Source organism: Coturnix japonica, chromosome 1 (assembly GCF_054131305.1).
Source record: "Coturnix japonica strain WE chromosome 1, WE-NBRP24, whole genome shotgun sequence".
Lineage (NCBI taxonomy): Eukaryota > Metazoa > Chordata > Aves > Galliformes > Phasianidae > Coturnix > Coturnix japonica.
The window spans coordinates 112,948,707-112,969,046 of record NC_140663.1 but is presented as its reverse complement, the minus strand read 5'-3'; the positions used below and the strand labels follow the sequence as shown (position 1 = coordinate 112,969,046).

General features: G+C 40.8%; 1 long non-coding RNA gene across 4 annotated transcripts in view; it reads right to left on the bottom strand.

The window, feature by feature from the left end:
• Positions 1–18,884, bottom strand: part of LOC107305690 (uncharacterized) — a 34,871-nt gene extending 15,987 nt beyond the window's left edge. For 2 of the 4 annotated variants that reach the window (XR_014947310.1, XR_001551863.3), the window contains exons 1-2: positions 14,206–14,341; positions 8,630–8,700 (exon numbers count right to left, since the gene is read on the bottom strand). This is a non-coding gene — a long non-coding RNA (uncharacterized LOC107305690). Of the gene's footprint in view, positions 1–8,629; positions 8,701–14,130; positions 14,342–18,646 lie in introns of those variants that run through there. The other 2 variants (XR_014947321.1, XR_014947312.1) reach the window with 2 other exon arrangements.
• Positions 18,885–20,340: the final 1,456 nt, after the last annotated feature.

Here is a 20,340-nt window from a genome sequence, read left to right as displayed (position 1 = left end):
GTGCTGTGGCACCGTGTCATAGGCCTTGCACAAGTACAGGCAGATGACTTCTGTTGCTCTCACTTTTTCTGCTCAATGTTGTCACCCCATCACAGAAAAAGACCTTCCCTTCATGAAGCCACATGAGCTGTCTTGGATCCCCTCCTCATCTCACATGTGCCTTAATATCCCTACCAGGGGGACATTCTCCAGGATCTTCCCAGGCACAGATATGAGGCCTGTAGTTCCCCACTCTTCTTTACTCTCTTTGTTGAAGGTTGGAGTGAATCACCATCATCACTACTGAAATATCATTGTATGATGTGGTATTCTACACCACAGCTTACATCACTTGTTCATGTTCAGGGAGTCCTGCTGAAATGAGTGACTTGGTCAGCACCACTCAAATAAGTCACTCAGACAGTCCCTGAAGATTAAATCAAATCCATCAGGTTCAGGGTAACTCCGCCTACACCAACCAGTTCTGAGCTCTTTTCAGAATTCAGTGGTAGCAAAGTAACATCAAATAGGGTTTGTTTCAACAGTGTCACTTAAAATAGAAATATTGAACATTATAATCAAATTCTATTCTGCCCACAGAAGAAAACAGCCTTCTTCCATACCTACTTGTGCCCTATGTCCTGATTAAGTCCCTGCCATCAATTTGGACATAACTCATTTAAAAAGAGAACAAAAAGTGGAAGAATAGAGAAAAACAAACACGGCTTTGTCTTGTTCTGCTGCAATAGACAAAAAAAGTGACACAGGAGTTTCTTGTGAACTATGCTGCATATCATTTTCTACCATGCCAGATAAAGGAGGCATTCACAACAATATGCCTTTTGTGTAATCTGGACTAGACAGGGACAGGCATGAGTAGGGAAAAGACATATTATTTATTTGCAAGCCAAGCTGAGTGTGGTGGCAGTGCTATGAGTTTCTTCCATCAGTTACACTCAATTACAATTACTTTTATTAGTATGTAAGTAAGCTAACTAATTTTCCTCACGGTCCTGGTCTTGAGGTCCAATTTGAGTAAGTGAATCTTTAGACCTGGAGAAGGTACTCTTCAGTAAGTTTATAAAAACTTGTCTGTTTTGTTTTAAGAGAAACTAACTTTGCAACCAGAAGTTGCCTTTGTATTTTGGATATCATCAAAGTTCTTTAGCCTGACAGATACTGTATGGAATCCTTTTCAAATTTTAAGATGTCTGATGAATTAAATAAGCTCTCTAAAATTTAATTTTTAATACAATTCATAATGCACCCAGAGAAGATACTTACATTACTCGAGGGCAATTAAGATAATGATAATGGTAGCTGGATAGCCTGCTAATTTTACTAGTCTTTTTCTGGTTTTGAATCAATGCCTCTCTTACCAAATACGGCATTTCACTTCCAATATTTCAACAGAAAATCTGAAGGAAACAAGTAATTTGCACTAATTTTAGGAATGCATAACAGAGACATGAGTAAACTGTTAGAAGAGCTAGGAAACATTATTTTCCATACTATTTTCTTTGTTGTTGATGGTACATGGATGATCTCCCATCCTCGCTGACACTGTTGGATGAACTCCTTACAAAAGGGTATTTTGGTTTCATAGTGACTGAGTGATATGGCCAAGCATGAAAGTTTATTCCCTGCCAAGTTCACATTTTCAGCTCAGAGGAGAAAAGATCCTTTCATTTCAGCTAGGGTTCCCAAAATATCTGTTGTTTCCAAAATTCAGCCAGCCGGATTCATGTTATAGCCATACACAAACTAAAGGATATTTGGTGAAATACCTGACCTGCAAAAATTGCACCAAAATCATAAATGGGGAAAGCACTTGTGGGATATTTGCTGGCATGAAACAGCTGCTAGAGCACTTCCTTCTTTCTGATGCTAGCATATTTTATTACTCCTGTCAACTGCACAGTGATCTCAAGAGCACTTTGACAAAGCAAGAAATACTGTTTGAAAATTAGCAGTAAAAATACCTCTCTGACAAACAAATTTGTTATTATTTCTAGAAGGTTTATTATGTTTTCCTTTTTTTATTATTATTTCTTTTTTTAAAAGGAATCAATTGTCCAGGGATTTAAAGGGAAATAACAACAGGACTGCAATCCCTCACTGTATGGCGTATCTTGGCATCTCAAAGGTTCCCAAACAGTTGGTCCACAGAGACTTGACAGGTCACATACTTTTAACGCTTCCCTCTGTCTCTCACTACTAAATCTCATTTGTAATAGCTAAAAATACACATCTTGCTTTCCCAGTATAGCTTTCCCATGTAAATGGACTCACTACTACTGTCCCAGGATGTGATTATATTCTGGGGAGGTTTGAATGGATGCGAAGACAGAAGACATAGTTGTCAACTAGAAGAGAAGCAGCTTCTGAATAGAAGGGGAGGATTTCCCTTGGATAATTTAGATGAAGAAAAGATCAAGGATCCTGTGACTAAATGATATTTCAAGTAGTTCCAGGCACCTCTGTGAAAGGAGAACCAGCTCTGTAGCCAGTTAGGCTAGACAGCCATCCTGAGAGGAAAGGAAGGGCTAAAGCATCCAGAACTAATGCATTTTGTCTATACGTTATCACTGAATAAAAAGCATGGAAGCCAGAAAATTAGGAGATTTTACAGAGCACCTCAGAGAATGTCACTTCCTGGAAGGGATATTTAAAGTGACTCCCCTGATCAGCCCATTCTTGTTTTTAAATCTTCTGTGGGCATAAATATCTCTTTGCAATAAAACACAACAGTGATTTTAAAAGATGCTCCCAGTGACACATGCTATTTTTACTCTAACTTGCTATTCTTTACTTTAACTTGTTATTGTTTATAATGACCCTAGGGTTTCTCAAACACGATCTAGGCCTTTGGCAAAACTGTTTGCATGCGCAGAAATTTCTATGAGCATGTCCATTTCTCCCCATGATGATTTAGTTCTGTCCTTTGCAAGAGTGTTGCTGGGGAAACAGTGACTTTCAGCCATATTTCATGATGCCTAGAATTAATCTGTTAGCAGTTCATACTGGAAGGCTCTTCCACTTGCTGCATCTGTTGACAGAGCTCTTCAGTTATAATTTATCTACATGTGTATTTTGAACAAAACTGAATTACCTATCAGATCTTACTGACAATTTCCTTTAAAGTTTTTTTCTCATTTAACAACTGCATATGCTCCCAGATAGAGTGACATTTGGTCAGACCACTGGAGGCTGTGTTGTAAATAGATGCATTGGTATATCTTAATCTCACTAATTTATACAGAAATGTCTAGATATCTAGAAAATGTTTTCTATCAAGTTAGACTGACTGCACTTCAAGGTATTTATTTATTTTTATATCTGAGCAAATGTGTGGAGGGGAAGAAAAGAACTAGTTCATAGCTAAGGATAGAGATGTTGTGAGCATGAAAATGAAGTTGCATCCATGCGTTCACTGAAGAAAAGCAAACAGCATTTAAGTGAAGTAGAAACTGGTAACCAAGGAAAAGTCAATGTATGTGCACTCATCAGTATCAGGCTGGAATTAGTTGTTGACTGTTATACTTCAGATTTGGTTTGTACAGATTCATGATTGGAAATGCCACATATTTTAAACTAACAGTGAATATCAAAGCAAGATTCATTGGGTTCAAGCTCAGCTAAGAGAAATACACACCAGTTAACAGCATCTCTGAGTATGCCTTGCAGTTTTAGTAAAAGTATTGGAAATGCCAGTGTCTGGGAACACTATCTTCCCCTGAGAAAACAAGCTTAAAATTACCCTCTGTGTCAAAATGGAAAGCTGTAAGTTCTCAACAAACTGGGGGAATAGCAGCAATCTGGGGAGGTGGTGATGTGTTAGCTCTGTGTCCTTGTATATAGATGTAAGGGTTATGGAGGAGGGAGCAAAGGAAATTCCAAACAGTGAATTTGTTGAGCTAGACAACTGCATAAAACCTAAATTTCTCTCTCAAAGAACCAAAAGAAGTCAGCCTCCATATACACAAATTTTCTGATCACAGGGACATGTGGAAAATCACCTGCCATTTCCACCATGTGACCTCACTCAATAAACTACCTTCAAGCCTCACACAGACATCTCAATTCACAGCCCACAGAAGTTGTTCCTATCAGATTAAGCAAGAAAAAGTTTAAGGACCACATCAGCTTAAAGGCATCATTTAAAATCAAAAGGAGGCATCTGTTCTTCCACTCAGGAGCTTCACAAAAAATTAAGTAGTCTTCCAAATAAGGACAGTTAGCAGAATGGATTGCCTTAGTCTTTCATCTGATCTAGATAGTTTTCATTATTAAGCAAAGACTCATTATCCTCTTACTGCAAGCACAGTATCAATCACTTGTGCCAAGGAATTGGATTAAGAACACTTAAGAACTGATTGGCTCGCACCCAATTTTTTCCAGTGCTTTCCAAGCGGGCGCAGTGAAGAGCAGGGAAAATTTACAACTCACCCAAAGAATTCTCAGCGTATCAGACTTACAAAAACAGCGATTCCTGTGCAGGACAGCATGATCACTTTTGTAAATGTTATTCTTAAAAGCAGTGTACTAAAAATAACAGTACAGCCTAGCAGCAGACTATTCGTTTTCGTTTCTTTATACATGTCATGCACTTTACTAACTTAGAAAAAATTCTGTCGGGTCAAAGTAACTCAAACGTACTTATTGTAGAAGTCGTGGATATGAAACTGATTGTACTCTGTGCAAAAGTTAGAAGTCCAGAATTTTAGTTTAAAGTGCCAGAAGTGTTAGAATTTTTTATACTGACCTGCAGTTAAGTATGCAGTTATAAGCCTTAATGAAGCCCATAGAAGCCAACGGAAGTTTTTTCTACTGGGCTGCTACTAAAGCTTTGGAGAATTCAGAATGTAAGTAGAGGCAAATAAAATGACATGGATGCTGGATTAGGCAAGGAACAGATTAGAAAATAACATTAGCTTGTGCCCTTTGTAAAGGTTAAATTATGTTCACGTCTTAAATGTTACATTGCCTATTCATGCTGCCATGAGGACTATCCATTTACAGATTTTGGCTGAAAATGGCAAAAGGACCAGAATACTGTCAGAAAGATTTTTATTTTTATGTTTTCTCATACTAGGCTAGAGCTTTAGGACAGGATAGGTCAGAAAAAAACAGCTCCTCAAAGTCTGCTGAATAGTATATCATAGTCGTATGTAATAAGGAGACCCAGAACAAATCAGAAAGCTCCATTCAGAAAGGAAATCGTTTAAAAGTGAAAGTGATGTAAACATTAAATCATCCCATTACAAAGGTGGTGCTGCAAGCAACTTCAGTGGTAAGCTTTTTAGAATGCACAAATGTTTTAACAGCACCTAATCTTTTTGGGCATTCTCATTCCTAACCCACTGAAAAAGGCAGATGAAACAATGTTCCTGATCTCATCTCAGTTTGAAACTCAGAGTATGATCTGGGATGTCTGAGGAGGGATCCTGTTTAATATTAGACAACTGCCATGTAGATATCTAGAAAGTCAGAGACAAAAATAAAAAAGATCTAATCTAATCTGACTTAAAAATCTACTGTAGGATACTCTGAATATATCTACAGAAGTGTCTGGGTTTTTATTCCATTGTTAGGACAAGAAGAGGCATGTGACTCCTCTGTAGACACCTACACTGTGAGATGGTCTAATTATATCAGATGATCATATACCTGGATGTTATACTCTCCCATTAATACTTCCGAGACTTTCATTTATTTTCAGCCTCACAAAGAAATGAATTTCCCACTAAAGTCCAGTTTCTCAAATAGTGTGAACTAGTAAAACATTACTGATTCAACAGACTAAAGAGAACCTCGCTCTCTTGCTTTTCTGTGCCACTGGTCCTTCTTAATAGCCTCATCTATGCACAGTAATAAATGCCATGGTGCAGGAACATCTTTCACTAGAGGAGGTTGCCCAAAGCCCTATCCAGCCTGACTTGGCACACTTTCAGAGATGTGGCTTCCATATCTTCTGTGGGCAGACTGTGCCAGTGCCTCATAGCCCTCTGAGGAAAGAATTTCCTCCTAAAATCTAATCCAGACCTATCTTCTTTCAATATATAATTGTTAATCCCTGTCCTGTCACTACAATTCCATAAGGAGTCTCTTCATCATTTCTATATGCACCCTTTAAATACTGGAAAGCTTCTATAAGGCCTCTCTCTACAAAATTTTCAGCTGAAGGTGTCTTAGAGCTGAGATATTAAGGTACAAGGGATGTCTACCTGAGTGACCCTTCAGATAACTCAGGACACTCTCAACTCCATACCTCTTACATATTTTTCATCAAAATATAACAGTCACTAATGTGTGTTAGAGAAATACTGTTGAATACTCTCTTGAAAACAAAGAGAGTTAGGAGAGGTACTGCTATCTTGACAAAATAGGATCCCTCAACTTCCTTTTGTGTACACACATGCATTTTTGGTCAGAAGGGTCTATCACAGGCTGAAATTTATGGTTTGTTAGAAGAGAGACTGGTTACAATAATAAAACATGGCAGTGAAAGGACTTCCACATAGTGGAAAAATCAGAACCAGAGACAACTGAACATAAATAAATATTAATCTGGATGTGGATAGACTTTCATTATGTATAAAAATACGCATCATATTCCTTACTGTAATTCATGGTATATAATGAGAAATGAAAACATGTTCTAGTGATGTGACAATGTACTGCTTTATGAACACAAAGAAAATACAGGTTTGCATATTCAAGGACTTGCTGAATATCCTTTGTTTTCTATTTCCATGCTAGAGATGGAAACAGAAATATCACACTGAAAAAAAAAAATGAGCAGAAGGATCATTGCTCAGTCTCAGTGGGTTACATACTTTATGCTTGCACAGTCAACTTGCTTGACAAACGTATCAAGCTTCTCTACTGCAGATGAGCCATTAATTTTCTTAAAACTTAAATCCATGATCTCATCCATCCACTATTGGACAGTTCAATTCTGGAAGAAGCATTTATGAACAGCTAGGAAAACATTTCCAAATACAACAATAGTTTGTTAAAGTCCATCTGGTAGTAAGCCAGCAAGAGGGAGTGTCAGCATGTGCCTCAACAAAGTGATTAAAACACAGACAGTATGTGCTAGAGAAACTGACTAATCTAGAAGAGTATCTAAGTAATGCAGAGTTTCATTAGTCAGCTCTTTTGGTACAGCAGATATAGTTTGTTTAGTGCAAGCTGCTGTATCCATCTCCAGCCCAAATGTACCACTGATATTTAATTCTAAGACTTGTAAGGAATATTGTTTATTAACTGAATGAGACAAACAGGCACAAATTAGAAATGTAAGGTCTCAGTGAGAGATGGGAGGCCATTAACACCTGATAGCACACATCATGCTCCCATATTAGGTGATGTATGCATAGACATGTTTCTGTTAGTGATCTCCTCCACCTTCCTTACCCTCATTACAGACTGGGGAGACAGTCTTTGGGTCATCTTGAAGAAGTCCAAGTTATACCTGAAATAGCTCCTAACTTTTCCAATTTCTTAAGCAGGATAACATAGCATGTAAACTGCTGTTTGTTCTCATTGGGTTAAGTTATGCCATAACTGCCCATTGGAGACTAAGGAGGATCCTTTCAAAGATCTATATTAGCATTCGTGACCATTACTTTTGCAACATTTGTTATTTAACATACACTAACCCCAGTTCATGGTCTTTCCCAAGCCTAAGTCCCAAGTCTAACATGATTTAACTTCATTCTTGCCTACGCCACCCCTTATGTAAAAAATACACCTTCTATTTCTCCAGTGGATTTCATGCTATTTTTAGACCCCTCCTTTTCTTTCTCTTCCCCTCCCATAGATAACATTATTCCCCAAGTTATCAGAATGTCAGCTATATTCAACTAAGCTAAAACCTAATATCATGACCACATCTTTCTGAAAGAGGTAACTTTGTTGCCTAACAGAGGTTGATGCTCTCATCTCTTCCCTTCTCTTGTGTTCTGCTGTTGTTTGTTTCTTCATAATCCATCTCTCTTCTGGCTTTCTTGTGTCCCAATGATGCTACTTTGGCATGTCGATCATCCTGACTGGGATCTGCGCCTTCATCCATTCTGTCTTTAGAGAGGTAGCATGCACTTACGTCTGAGTCTAGGCTGCTTACAATACCAGCATCAAGCATCTATCACCAGCACTTCAAATTTAGTGTGCTGCCTCAGTTGAAAAGTTGAAACTGTCAATAAATCAACTACATTAGCAGCTAATCAACTAATCAAGTAATTAGAATATTTCCAAAGACAAACACAATAGAAATTGCTTTCTGCAAAGTTTATTTTCATTCTTTTCCAATGTGACTCAGCACAGTGTAACCAAAATAAGATATAAAAAGTGGATGTGGAGAAGAGGATGAGGTAAGGTCAAGAAATAAATGAATGGCAATGGATAAGTTCTGCAATGACTAGTCAAAACTGGTCAGTATTTATTACTCATTTTGCAAAACTGATCTTCCAAATATAATTCCAAAGTTGTAAGCACCATTTTCACTTTTAAAGATTGTTTAAAATTATAATATAACTATTTATTTTCACCATTAAAAATGTAAGTAAGACAGCTATCCCTAGGAAGAAATGACAGAAATGTAGTGAAATCAATTAATTCTGGTTTCAGGATGAGGCAAACTCACCAAGGTAGACCTCAGGCAAGAGTATACCGCTGATGTGGTCTTGCTGTGATAAGTGTCTTCACTGTGTTTTTCTGCCAAGGTAATTCATACATGTTAGTTAGCTTAGTGACCTCCCTCCTCCCCTCCCCCCCATATTCCCTCTCAAAAAAAGAAAGAGAATTTATAGCACAGAAACCCTAAGGAGAAGCATCACAAGAGTATTCTTGCTTAACTTGCTGATGGTTTTCCACTGCTCTGTTAATTTGTTTTCCATCCATGAGTTATCAGAATGTCAGAGTGTATGCGCATGTGCCTAGATATACCTCAGCAGCTTAGTAGCTGTAGAACAGTTAATAATGTGTTCTGTTTCTTCATGTTGCTTAGTGACCTATGATCTTTGGCAGATCTGCAGTCACGATTCACAAAAAGAGATATCTATCCAAGGAAAATCTGTTCTCTTCTTGTTTCATACTACATCTTAGATTTTCTTTCATCAGGATTCCTCTCCAAACAGTTTTCTGTGGGGGTAGGGAGGGTGGGAAAGTCTGCCTGAATGCTTTATGCTTTCTGAGAGATCATTACAGCGTGCCAAGATTTTACAGGGGTGAAAATATTACAGGAAGTTGTTATTTTTCAATTTCCAAGGAAATTAGTTCACAGAACACAAAAATAAGTCTTCAGCAAATGAAAGAAAACAATGTCATAAATTCCGAGGAGCATGCCATTTTGCTTTTATTTTCTATTTCTGGTACACCAACACAAAAACATCATCATCTGTCCTCTTCTCTCCCCTGCAAACACAGAAATGCTCAGGTTGTTCTAAAAACTTCAGCTCTGAGCTTTAAATATAGAGCCTAACAGCTACCACATCTGTTTCTTCAGTTTGAAATCACTGCTTTTCATTCTGATGTTAATAAAATTTCATGTGAACTTGGTGTTCCCTTGGTATCTGTCATTGAAAGTTGTACTCACAATTTTACTACTATGCTGAAGAAGGGAGTTTCTTGTTATATTTTACTCAAAGCTCCTTTGAGGACTCTTTTGGCTTTGAGAAGGGAGTACTCCTCTCTTATCTTAAGGTTCTGACTGATATTCATGATGGAACAAACAGTTGAGGTACTTAACAAGGTCAGTATGTCATGCTTCTTATTATTGAGCTGGGATGACATCACAGAAGAGTTAACAGCACTGTGCACAAACCCTTGTTTCAGGTGCAGCTCAGATGCTCCATTTCATGGTCTAATCTGCTTTATCACCCTTTTGAACTAATCCACCTGAATACAATTTTCTGCACCTGCTGAGTGATTTCTGCTGGCTCTGCAGGTGTGTACTGTGCAACTGGGAACAATAATGATGTCAAACACCCCTGAAAAATTTGCTAGAACTCATCCTTTATGTTGATGCCATAGCTGGAAGATTTAGAGCAGAGTGTTGGTACTGTTTCACTTTGTCCCACAGCATCTCCCAACCCAGACATCCTAACCTCAAGGTTTTGCACAGACATAATAGCCTCTCGGCTTGACACTATATGCATTTCTATATCCTCCTTTCTGTACGAATTTAGCTGAGCTGGAACAGAAGCTCAGTGGAGCTGCCTTCCAAGAACTGAAATATGGGAAAGTCTTAGAAATTACAGGCTGGTTTTCAACATGTTCTCGTGGCAATCCTCATGTGGGAATTCAGTTGCCCACAGATGTCAGTACAGCTTCTTGCTAAGCTGGAGGCAATGAGGTTGAGATTGTTTCACTTGGGAATGCACAGAGCCTCCACGGAGCCAAGGGCTCCAGCACAGGGGCCAGTTCACCCCCCAGGGTTCTGCTGCCTCTGGCAGGAGTCACACACCCCAATGGAGGTGTAGCAAGATCATACAACCATAGAATCATTAAGGTTGGAAGAGACTACGAAGATCATCTAGTTCAGCCATCAGCCCATCACCACCATGCCCACCAAAGAGGCAGGGCTGGCACCAGTGTTGGAGGCACTGCTGGATTGGAGGCTGAAATATGCAGCTGCAATACAGCAGGCTGCCTCAGACAATACTCCAACTTCTTCCTTTTCCCAAGAAATTCAAAATCATCTGCTGCCTGGTCCTTGTGATTCACTTGATGAAATGCCTTTGTTGACTCTCAAGAGAGGGAAGCAAGATCACTAGAGCAAGGATTGCTCAATGGGAAAAAAACTGCACCCAAGGGAAGTGGAGATGGAAGAGAGAATGAAATCCTGCAACTACTCTATTCTTCCTGCAGAGACTTGTCCTGTCACATTTTATAAAGTATAAAAGAGAAATGCTTGCTGTGAGAAAATGGAAGTCAGTTACACTTCTCCATCTTGCTCTTCTACCACACAGGGGCAGACAGGTGCTTCAAAACAATAGCAATAACATTTTCTAAATAGTCCTGAAGATGCAAATTTATGAAAGTATATAGGCAAGGAGACAAAGAACATGTTATTTGCCACACCATTAGGAGCTATCTGGGCGATGTGGCTGTATTTCAGCAAAATGCAAAATAGAGTTTTGAGATTTCCAATAGCTTAGGAGAACAACAGTAGCCACGTGTTGCTAGAAGGCACACAGAACTCAGCAACAGCTTAACTGAAACAACTGGGGGACAAAGGGGAACACCAATGCAGTAATACTAAACAACGGTGTGACTTCATTTTCAAAGAGCACTGAAAAATATCAAACTGTCCAAATCAAATTGAAGCTTTTCATTTTAGACACTGCTTTGCCCAGCCTGAAAGTTGTCCACAGAAGTTATTTCAGTTAGTCTGAATGTTTTTCTATTTAATTTTTAGGCACTGTCCACAAGCAACAAAAAATCATTTATTGCAGAGTTTGAGCTATAAACATTCTGTGAGATCCCCTAAGAGATATGGAGATTCAGCACCATATAGTACAAAGTCATAGAAGTGACAAGTTTTGAGGGATTCCTTTAGGAAACTTGATAGTTTCTCCTTTTGGTCACTGCTGGGAACATGATAAAAGGCAAACAAGTGTCTACAAATAAAAAATTGCCAAGTCAGCTTGAGTCCTTTCAAGGCTCTGACTTGGAGTAGAGTTGGATGGGCTGGGCAGAGGCATTTGTCAGAAGTGTGAGCCCAGGAGGAGTCTGAGAGCTTCGTGGAAAAGCCCTGGGGAGAAAACACAACTTTTCTGTGCAGCAGAGGATATTACATCATCACTACATTAGCCACCACTCTGAGAACAAACTTCTGTCCCAAATCTGTCTTGTGAGCTGTGGGTTTGCTTAGTTTTATCTTGTACTCTCCTTTTCTAATCCTAAGAATGCAAATTGACCAGCTAGTGAAGAAATTGTTTCTCTAGCTGAATAAGAGGTCAAAAATTCTCACTGATAAAATTCTGGCATGAGCACCACTGAAGACAGTTGTTCTCCCAGGCAATCAAATACTTCCAAATTACTCAGAAAGCAATAGCATCTTTATAAGGAGCGTATTCTTTAGCATAATCACCTCTTTCTTTGTCTCTCACCAGCTTTGACTAGAAAAGGTATTACTGCTACGGAGCATGAAACCACAAGAACTTATGAATCACCATTGCTCAGCACTGTGCCATTGCACTGTGTTATACCACAGGTCAAAGCAAGCCATGTGGGGTAGCACAGTGGCAGGCAGCTCCTCCTGAGTCACCCTGAGAGCAGGATGCTAGCTTGAACCATTGATTTCCCTCCAAATGTGGTAAGTGAGATGTAGAATCTTCTAAATCCTCCAGGAAAATGGAGAGGCTGTTGAGCTAGGAATAGATGTGTGCCCTGCATTCTTTGAATGGGTGTCAGCAGTCCTGTCCTATTATGCCCTTCTGAAAGCCAAAGTAGACTTTCTTTCTGAGTCCAGCACTCAGGGATCCATAGGGCTGTGTGAGATCTGCAGTTTCATGGGTGGATGCACATATGCACACCCCTTCCATTTTCTACGTTAATGCTGCATACAATTCACAATGCAGGCTGCTTCTGAAAATCCACTGTGCATCCTTCAGTGCACACAGCGCATTCAGCCATCTTTAAACACTTCTACTCCTGTTACCTTAGTAACAGCCCAAGGGAAATCCTTAAGTAATTAATCAAGCTGCTTCACTGTTTAAGGTTTCTTACAAAGGAAGCTGTTCTTTAGATTCACTTTCATTGCTGGTAAAAATATGAATATATTTATAAAAGAAATGGCACGCAGGATCATTTAGGGAATCTCCTTTGTCTGTTTTATGGGGAAAGAAGAGTGAGTATCCATGCGTATACTCACTCTCCTTCCTGTCAAGCCATTTATTTTGTACATGTATACACGCTTAATAAGTGATACTGCAAGTAATAGCTGAATCGTGAACCTCAAAGGATTTAGTGATGCAGCTAACTGGCTGGATTTCTTCCACTATTTCGGTATCCTTTCTAAGACCCCATCCTGGTATCTTCAGAAACACTTCCTCTGGTTACCAGTTTGTAACCAGACTGCAGGAGACCCTTGTGATCATTTAGTCACAGTTCCTGCACAACACAGCCTACAGAAAACAACTGTTTTTTTTCTTTTTTTCTGCAGAAGGCAGTATTTTTCCTTTGTATACTAAGAAGCATAACCGAGTGCCAGATCATAGAGACCATAAGGTTTCTTTTAGAGAAGGATGTATTTGTTGACTCTCTCCTCTAAACAGCTGATTCAGAGACAATTAGAGAAAACTCTGTGTGATATGGACTGCTCTTCCTTCCCTCAGGACAGCAGTTGACACAACGCCAATCTTCTTTTATGTATCCCAAAGATTTTCACGTGGCACTGGGCTACTGTGCAAAGTAACTACAGTCCAATTCACTTTGGAGTCACCTGGCAAAGCCCTACAGAGGAGCAGTCCAAAGCAACTACAACAAAGTTAAAAAAAGTAGTCTGGTCTAACAGGGTCTAACAGGACTAGGCCAGACCATTAACTTTTCAGTATAGCACTACAGCAGCCTCACACTCCTGAATTTTCACTTGTGTCCTGCATCAGTTTTTCCTCGGAACAGGACAATGGTGTATCAAGCCATTGCTCATCAAGAGCAACTTCAGTGCCTTGAGCCTCACCACTCGATATCCTCTCTCCGTGCTCTAAAGACAGTGACACAGTCTCTCCCACGTGTCCTGACAGCCTCTGAAAGTCTTCTGCTGTCTTTGTACAGGAAGGAAAAATATATGAAGCCTCAAAAACATTCATAGGAGGAGATAACAAAAGCAGCTGAGAGGTGTATTTGTCCAGGACCCATGCCACGCCAGAGGGGTATTGATTAATCTTATTTTGTTTCCTTTGTGTGCTGAACCTCAGTACCAATCCCCACACTGACCTACACTTTCTACTCCTTAAGGCTCAAAAATCTCTATCTACTTCATCAGCAGACGCTATTTCCTTTCTTAGTAAGTCAATTCTGGAATAGTAAAGAGATCATTTCCAACATCAGTGAAATTTCAGATTAATAAGTTTACTCTAATAAAACAAAGGACATCTTAAAAACGTGCAGCAAAAACTAGAAAGTATGAAAAATATATACCAGTAAAATGGAGCTACAAATTCAGTTTTATAGTGGGTTTCTCTTAAGCGATCAGTATGTCAGATTGTAGGATACCTGCTTTAATAGAGGGGTTTGACTTGATCTCTTGAGGTCCAGCTGCCCCTCTCAGCATACTGAGCTTCCCACAGCCTCCTCTGTCTCCCAGCTTTCCTTTAACAAAGACGCAGGCTATGATGACTCTGTTTTCCCCTCCCATTTTCTCAGAGATTCATTTCTGAAGAACCAGCAGTGAAAGTAAAATGGGATATTTTTCTCTCCCCTGGGACTGTTTCTACACTTACACTGGTATGCAGTGTCTGAGCAAGCACATTTCATCTGCTCTCATCAGTCTTCTTGCTGATTATGACTTTCACATCATGGCTACAATTCTCTGTAAAAAGTATGAGAAGCATTCATTTCATAAGCAATTTTGTAATCCCTAAGAACAGTATTCACCCCACTTAACTTTATCTTCTTAAAGTGGCTAATGTCAGCTTAGCTATCCAGGCTTCCTGAAATGAGGACCTGGATAGACAGAGATGATGCACATTTCATTATTGCACGCTTATCTTCACTGACTGGAGACAAAGCCTTGGGCACTTGGGGCATCTGTGTTTTACAGAATCATAGAATCCTAGAATCACAATGTTGGGAAGGACCTACAAGATCATCTAGTCCAACTGTCCTCCCATTACCACTGCTACCACAAGCTACTAAACCAACTCTCATAGCTCCTCATCCAGACACCTCTTGAACACTGCCAAGGGATGGCGACTCCACCACCTCTCTGGGCAGGCCATTCCAGTGCCTGATCGCTCTCTGAGAGAACAAGTTTTTCCTTATGTCTAATCTAAACCTCCTCTGGTACAACTTGCAGCCATTTCCTCGAATCCTGTTTGTTGCCTGAGAGAAGAGGCCAAACACCTTGTCACAACCTCCCTTCAGGAAGTTGTAGAGTGCAATGAGGTCTTCCCTGAGCCTCCTCTCCAGACTAAAAAATTCCAGCTCCCTAAGCTCCTCCTCATAAGACTTGTGCTCCAGACCCTTCACCAGTTTTGTTGCCCTTCTCTGAACATGTTCCAGGGCCTCAGTGTCTTTCTTGTAGGGAGAAGCCCAAAACTGAACACAGTATTCGAGGTGTGGCCTCACCAATGATGAGCACAGGGGGATGATCACCTCTCTGCTCCTGCTGGCCACACTATTTCTAATGCAGGCCAGGATGCCATTGGCCCTCTTGGCCACCTGGGCACACTGTCGGCTCTTTACAGTCATCCAGCCACTCAGCCCCAAGCCTATAGCACTGCATGGGTTTATTGTGGCCAAAGTGCAGGACCCATAAGGTGGCCATGTTGAATCTCATCCCATTAACCTCAGCCCAGCGATTCAGCCTATCCAGATCCCTCTGGAGGGCCTCCCTACCCTCAGACAGATTGATACTACCTTCCAACTTGGTGTCAACTGCAAACTTACTGAGGGTACACTCAATCCCCTCATCTAGGTCATCAGTGAAGGTGTTCAACAAAATGGGCCCTAGTACCAACCCCTGGGGACACCATTTGTAACAGGTCACCAGCTGGACTTAACTCCATGGACCTCTAGCCAGTTCCTTACCCGAAGGAGAGCGTACCTGTTCAGACCATGGACAGCCAGTTTCCCCAGGAGAACACTATGAGAGACTTTGTCAAAGGCTTTGCTGAAGTCTATGTAGACTAGATCAGCTGCCTCTCACATGTCTGCCAGTCTGGTCACCCAGTCATAGAAGGAGATGAGGTTGGTCAAGCACGACCTGCCTTCCATGAAACCGTGCTGGCTGGGCCTGATCCCCTGGATGCCACTCACATGCCATGTGATCTCACCCAAGATGATTTGTTCCATAACTTTCCCTGGTACTGAGGTCAGGCTGACAGTTCTGTAGTTCCCCTGATCCTCCTTATGGCCGTTCTTGTAGATGGGAATCATCAGCAAGCCTATAGTCTTCTGGGACCTCTCCAAACAACCAGGAGCGCTGATAGATGGCAGAGAGCGGCTCAGCAATCACCCTCGCCAGCTCCCTCAGCACACTGGGGTGGAGCCCGTCCAGTCCAATTGACTTGTGACAGTCCAGATGGAGGAGGAGCTCTTTAACTGTCTCCATCTGAATCACTGGGGTTGTATTCTGTGTAGCATCCCAGAATTTCTGATCAGGGCATAAAGTGCTTTGAGGATAACAGATCAACTTATTGAAGGCTGATGTAAAGAAGGTGTTGAGGACCTCAGCCTTCTGTTATGTGGCCACATTCCCCACTGCAACAACTAAGGAATGGAAATTCTCCTCGGTTCTTCTCTTACCTTTGATAAATCTGTAAAAGGATTTTTTTTTTCATTTACTGCAATGGCCAATCTGAGTTTTAGATCACTCAATTTGAGTGAGATGAATCTCACCAGTGAACCATAGGGCCTGTAGGGGTTTTCCTTGAGCCCACAAGACACTTTTTAAATATTTCTGACACAGACTCAAATTTTAATTATCCCATATATATTCTTCAAAGATTTTGTCCACTGTGTTCCAGCATATGAAGGGATAGATACAATTAGCATCAATAGTAGTTGCAATATGTTGATGTTTATGTTTCATAGTCTAGCACAAGAAGAGTTTTTTTCATTCTGGTAGTTATTCTCAGAAGTAAACTCTTCCTCCATGATTGTAATACAAAGGTCAAACATGAATTAATTTTCAGAAGACCTGAGGTCATGGTGCTGTCGCTATCTGAAACTAGAGAAAAATACATTCTTAACTGGGTTGTGCTTTCCCACTTACCTCTCATGTGTATAGGGATGTGTGTACACATTCGTAGGGCTGATGGTATGTCCACACAGAAGACTGCCTATAATTAGCAGTGTCTGCTGCTGTCTGCTAAGAGATGGTTGCCTCTGTCCAGCCAATGCAAATTGTCCTGAAAATGAGACTCCTATGTCTTTTTCTTTCTGTTTTTTGTCGTTATTGTTTTGTTTTGTTTTTGTTTTGATCTAAACCACACAGAAAGTGAAACTGCTCATTTTTGCACTCCACAAGAGTACTAATGAGGTCATTAAACTTTGATGATCATCCATTTATGCAATACACCTTTGGACAAAGCAAGGGCTTGGGCCCCCAGGGAAAGTAGATTTTCAGCCTTGGACTCTAGGCAGATTGTAGCTAGGCAACGCATCATGGGCAAAAGGCTCGCTTTATGTGGCTGATTAGCAATTCACCTGACAAGAGATTACAAATTAAACATTTTGGAATAAAGACAGCTCGGGTGGGGGGGAGGGGGAGGGAGGATGGTGGAAACTGAAAAAAAATCACCCATCTGATCTCTTGCAAACATCAGCAAGACACAAAGAAGTCAGAAGTGAAAGGAGAGAAGACACTGAAATAAGACTTTGCTCTCAACATGAGAAAAAGATCTGGAGTCCCACAGAATGGGAACATGAAAATCCGTGCATTTCTTTTGTTATACTACATGAAGAGTGAGCAGAGCCTTTGCAATTCCCAGATTCGGTACATCTATCTGCTTTGGTAAGCATGTTCACAGAAAGGGATGACTTATGCACCAACACAAGAAATCACGAGATTAGGAAGAAAGACTGTGATGTGCCCAGAAGATGGGAAATGGTCCTGCAGGCAGGAGGCAGCTGCACCCTGACATGTCCAAAAGAGGGCCACACAAACAATACAAGAGATGGAACACCTCCCCCATGAGGACTGGCTGAGAGAGCTGGGGCTGTTCAGCCTGGAGAAGAGAAGGAGAGGAGACCTGATAGTGGCCTTCCAGTGTGTAAAGATGGACTATAAGAAGGAAGGAGGCAGGGTTTTAAAAGGGTTTAAAAGGGTCTTTAAAAGGGTCTGTAGTGATAGGACAAAAAGAGGAGATATTTAGCTTCAATATAAGAAAAAAGTTTTTTTTACAATAAGGCTAGTGAGACACTGGCGCAGGTTTCCTAAAGATCTGATGGAAGTCCCATCCTTGGAGACACTCAAGTCCAGGCTGAATGGAGATCTGAGCACCTGATCTATCTGTAGGTGTCCCTATTCACTGTGGGGGAGCTGGACTAGATGCTGATGGCCTTTATGGCCCCCTCTCAGCACAAATGGTTCTATGGTTCTAGTATTGTATGATCCTGTTTCTGCAAAGGAGTCACAGGCAGGCAGAGAGACAGCAGGCAGGCAAGGCAAAAAGCATCCCTATGCTGGTAGGAAGGTTAACAAACTGCTTATGAACTGTCCCAGTGTGGGGACCTGCTAGTGTCCAACCAGCTCTGCAAACCCCATCCCATTCCATGCTGAGCCCCACACATACTGTTGCTGCACAGGCTGCCTGGTTAGGGAGCTAAAGAAGTCACCTAATTAGGCGCACTGGGTTTTCATTTAAAGCTCATTGGAAACAAACGATCTTTGTTCTTTTCCCTGTAGGGATCAGAGGATTAGTCCTTATACACAAACTATGCCTTTGACAAACAAAAGAAAAATCAATATATAACATGCCATGTGTCTCACCAGAGCAGTATGAAAACACAGTGAATCCCAGCAGAGGCTGCTTTTGCTGAAGAGGTTGGTCATCGATCTCTGCCACCCTGCTCTCAGAAACGCAATGCAGGCTGTGTGGCTCACCGCCAAGGATCACTAAACTGCTTGATTAAAATGAGTATGTTTATTTTCTTCAGGACTGAGCGTAGGGGAAGATCTGAGAGCCTCAAAATGGCTGCAGCTTTCCTCCAGCCTTCTTCTTGCAGACACTGTCTGTGTGCAGCTTGCCCAGCAGTCATTGATTTTCCTTTTCTCTTCCAAGTGTAAATCAATATGTCTGCAACTGGAGGTAAAATCACAGTATCTCTAATGTGGAAAGTAAGAGAGACTGAGTTCCTAAATCTTAATTCAAATACCCATGGAAAACAACCTTAGTTATAAACATACATTAAAACTCATTGCAGAAACAAGATTTACAAATGAATCAGTGGAGAAACAATGTCTGATGGACAAAATAAGCTAAAAAGACTGATGCGAGGATTTCCCTTTTCCCTGAAACACAGTGAAAGACAAGAGCTGCTGAGCTATCAGGGCTTTCAGCAAATCACTTCTAAAAAAAAAATTTTTTAGAAGCTGCGCATTTTGGGGAAGAGACCCAGAAGGCATGTCCAGCAGAAGAGTCACTGTCAATACTGCAAGAGCAGCAGTGCTGTATGTGTGTGTGACTGGCATGAAACACTGCACACACGCCGCTGTACTGCAGAGATGCACCAAGACAGGCTGAGGGTTAAAGATGTCTTTGCCTTAAAGACAGTCATGTAAAGAAAAAGTCTTTGCCAAGTTAGCCTCCTTGCTGTCCCTTGACAATTACAACCAGAAGCTTGGGATCCTAATCATAGAATCATAGAATCATTAAGGTTGGAAATACCACTAAGATCATCTAGTCCAACTGTCAACCCATCCTGGCCATGCCTACTAACCATGTTCCTCAACATCACATCTACACATTACTTGAAAACCACCAGGGACAGTGATTCCATCACCTCCCTGGCAGTCTGTTTCAGTGTCTTGTGAAGCCACCTAAGAGTGTAAAAGATAAATTCTTAGTATATCTTCCCTGATAGATGCTTTCAATTGTCATTAACTGAATGAAGTGGAGAGCTGGTCCAGGTGGTATAGTGTAGTATTCCACCAGGAAGAGCAACTTCATCTTGTCTCCATCTGTACACTGCCTGAGACATCCCAGGAGCTCTACCATGGAACTAGAAATCATATTAATCATACTATCATAATTAGGAACATCGCCTATCAGTGCAGTGTGCTCATCCCTACATGCTTACTGTAAGTGATCTGGGATGTTATGAACTTCACTTGTGGAAGGGTGCAGTGATAAGGTATATTAAGGGTGAAATTCTCTATTTACACTCTGGCTCAGCTCTTGAAAAGAATAATCAATTCAGATAAACACAGAGATTAGATTTGCAGACAGCCAAGCGTGAAGTGGTCAGAAATAATTTTAGAATTCTTGGAGTATGGCAGAGAGCAAAGCCAGGAGAGTGGATTGCAGTGGTAAGCACATGCAACTACATCCAGGAATTGTGTGTGATCCCTGGGGTTAACGAAGAACTATTACAGAGCAGGGCAGAAAGGCCACTAGAGAGGAAAGGGAAGAGCTGCTATTGTGAGACATACAATAAATAAATAAATATATAAATAACATAAAA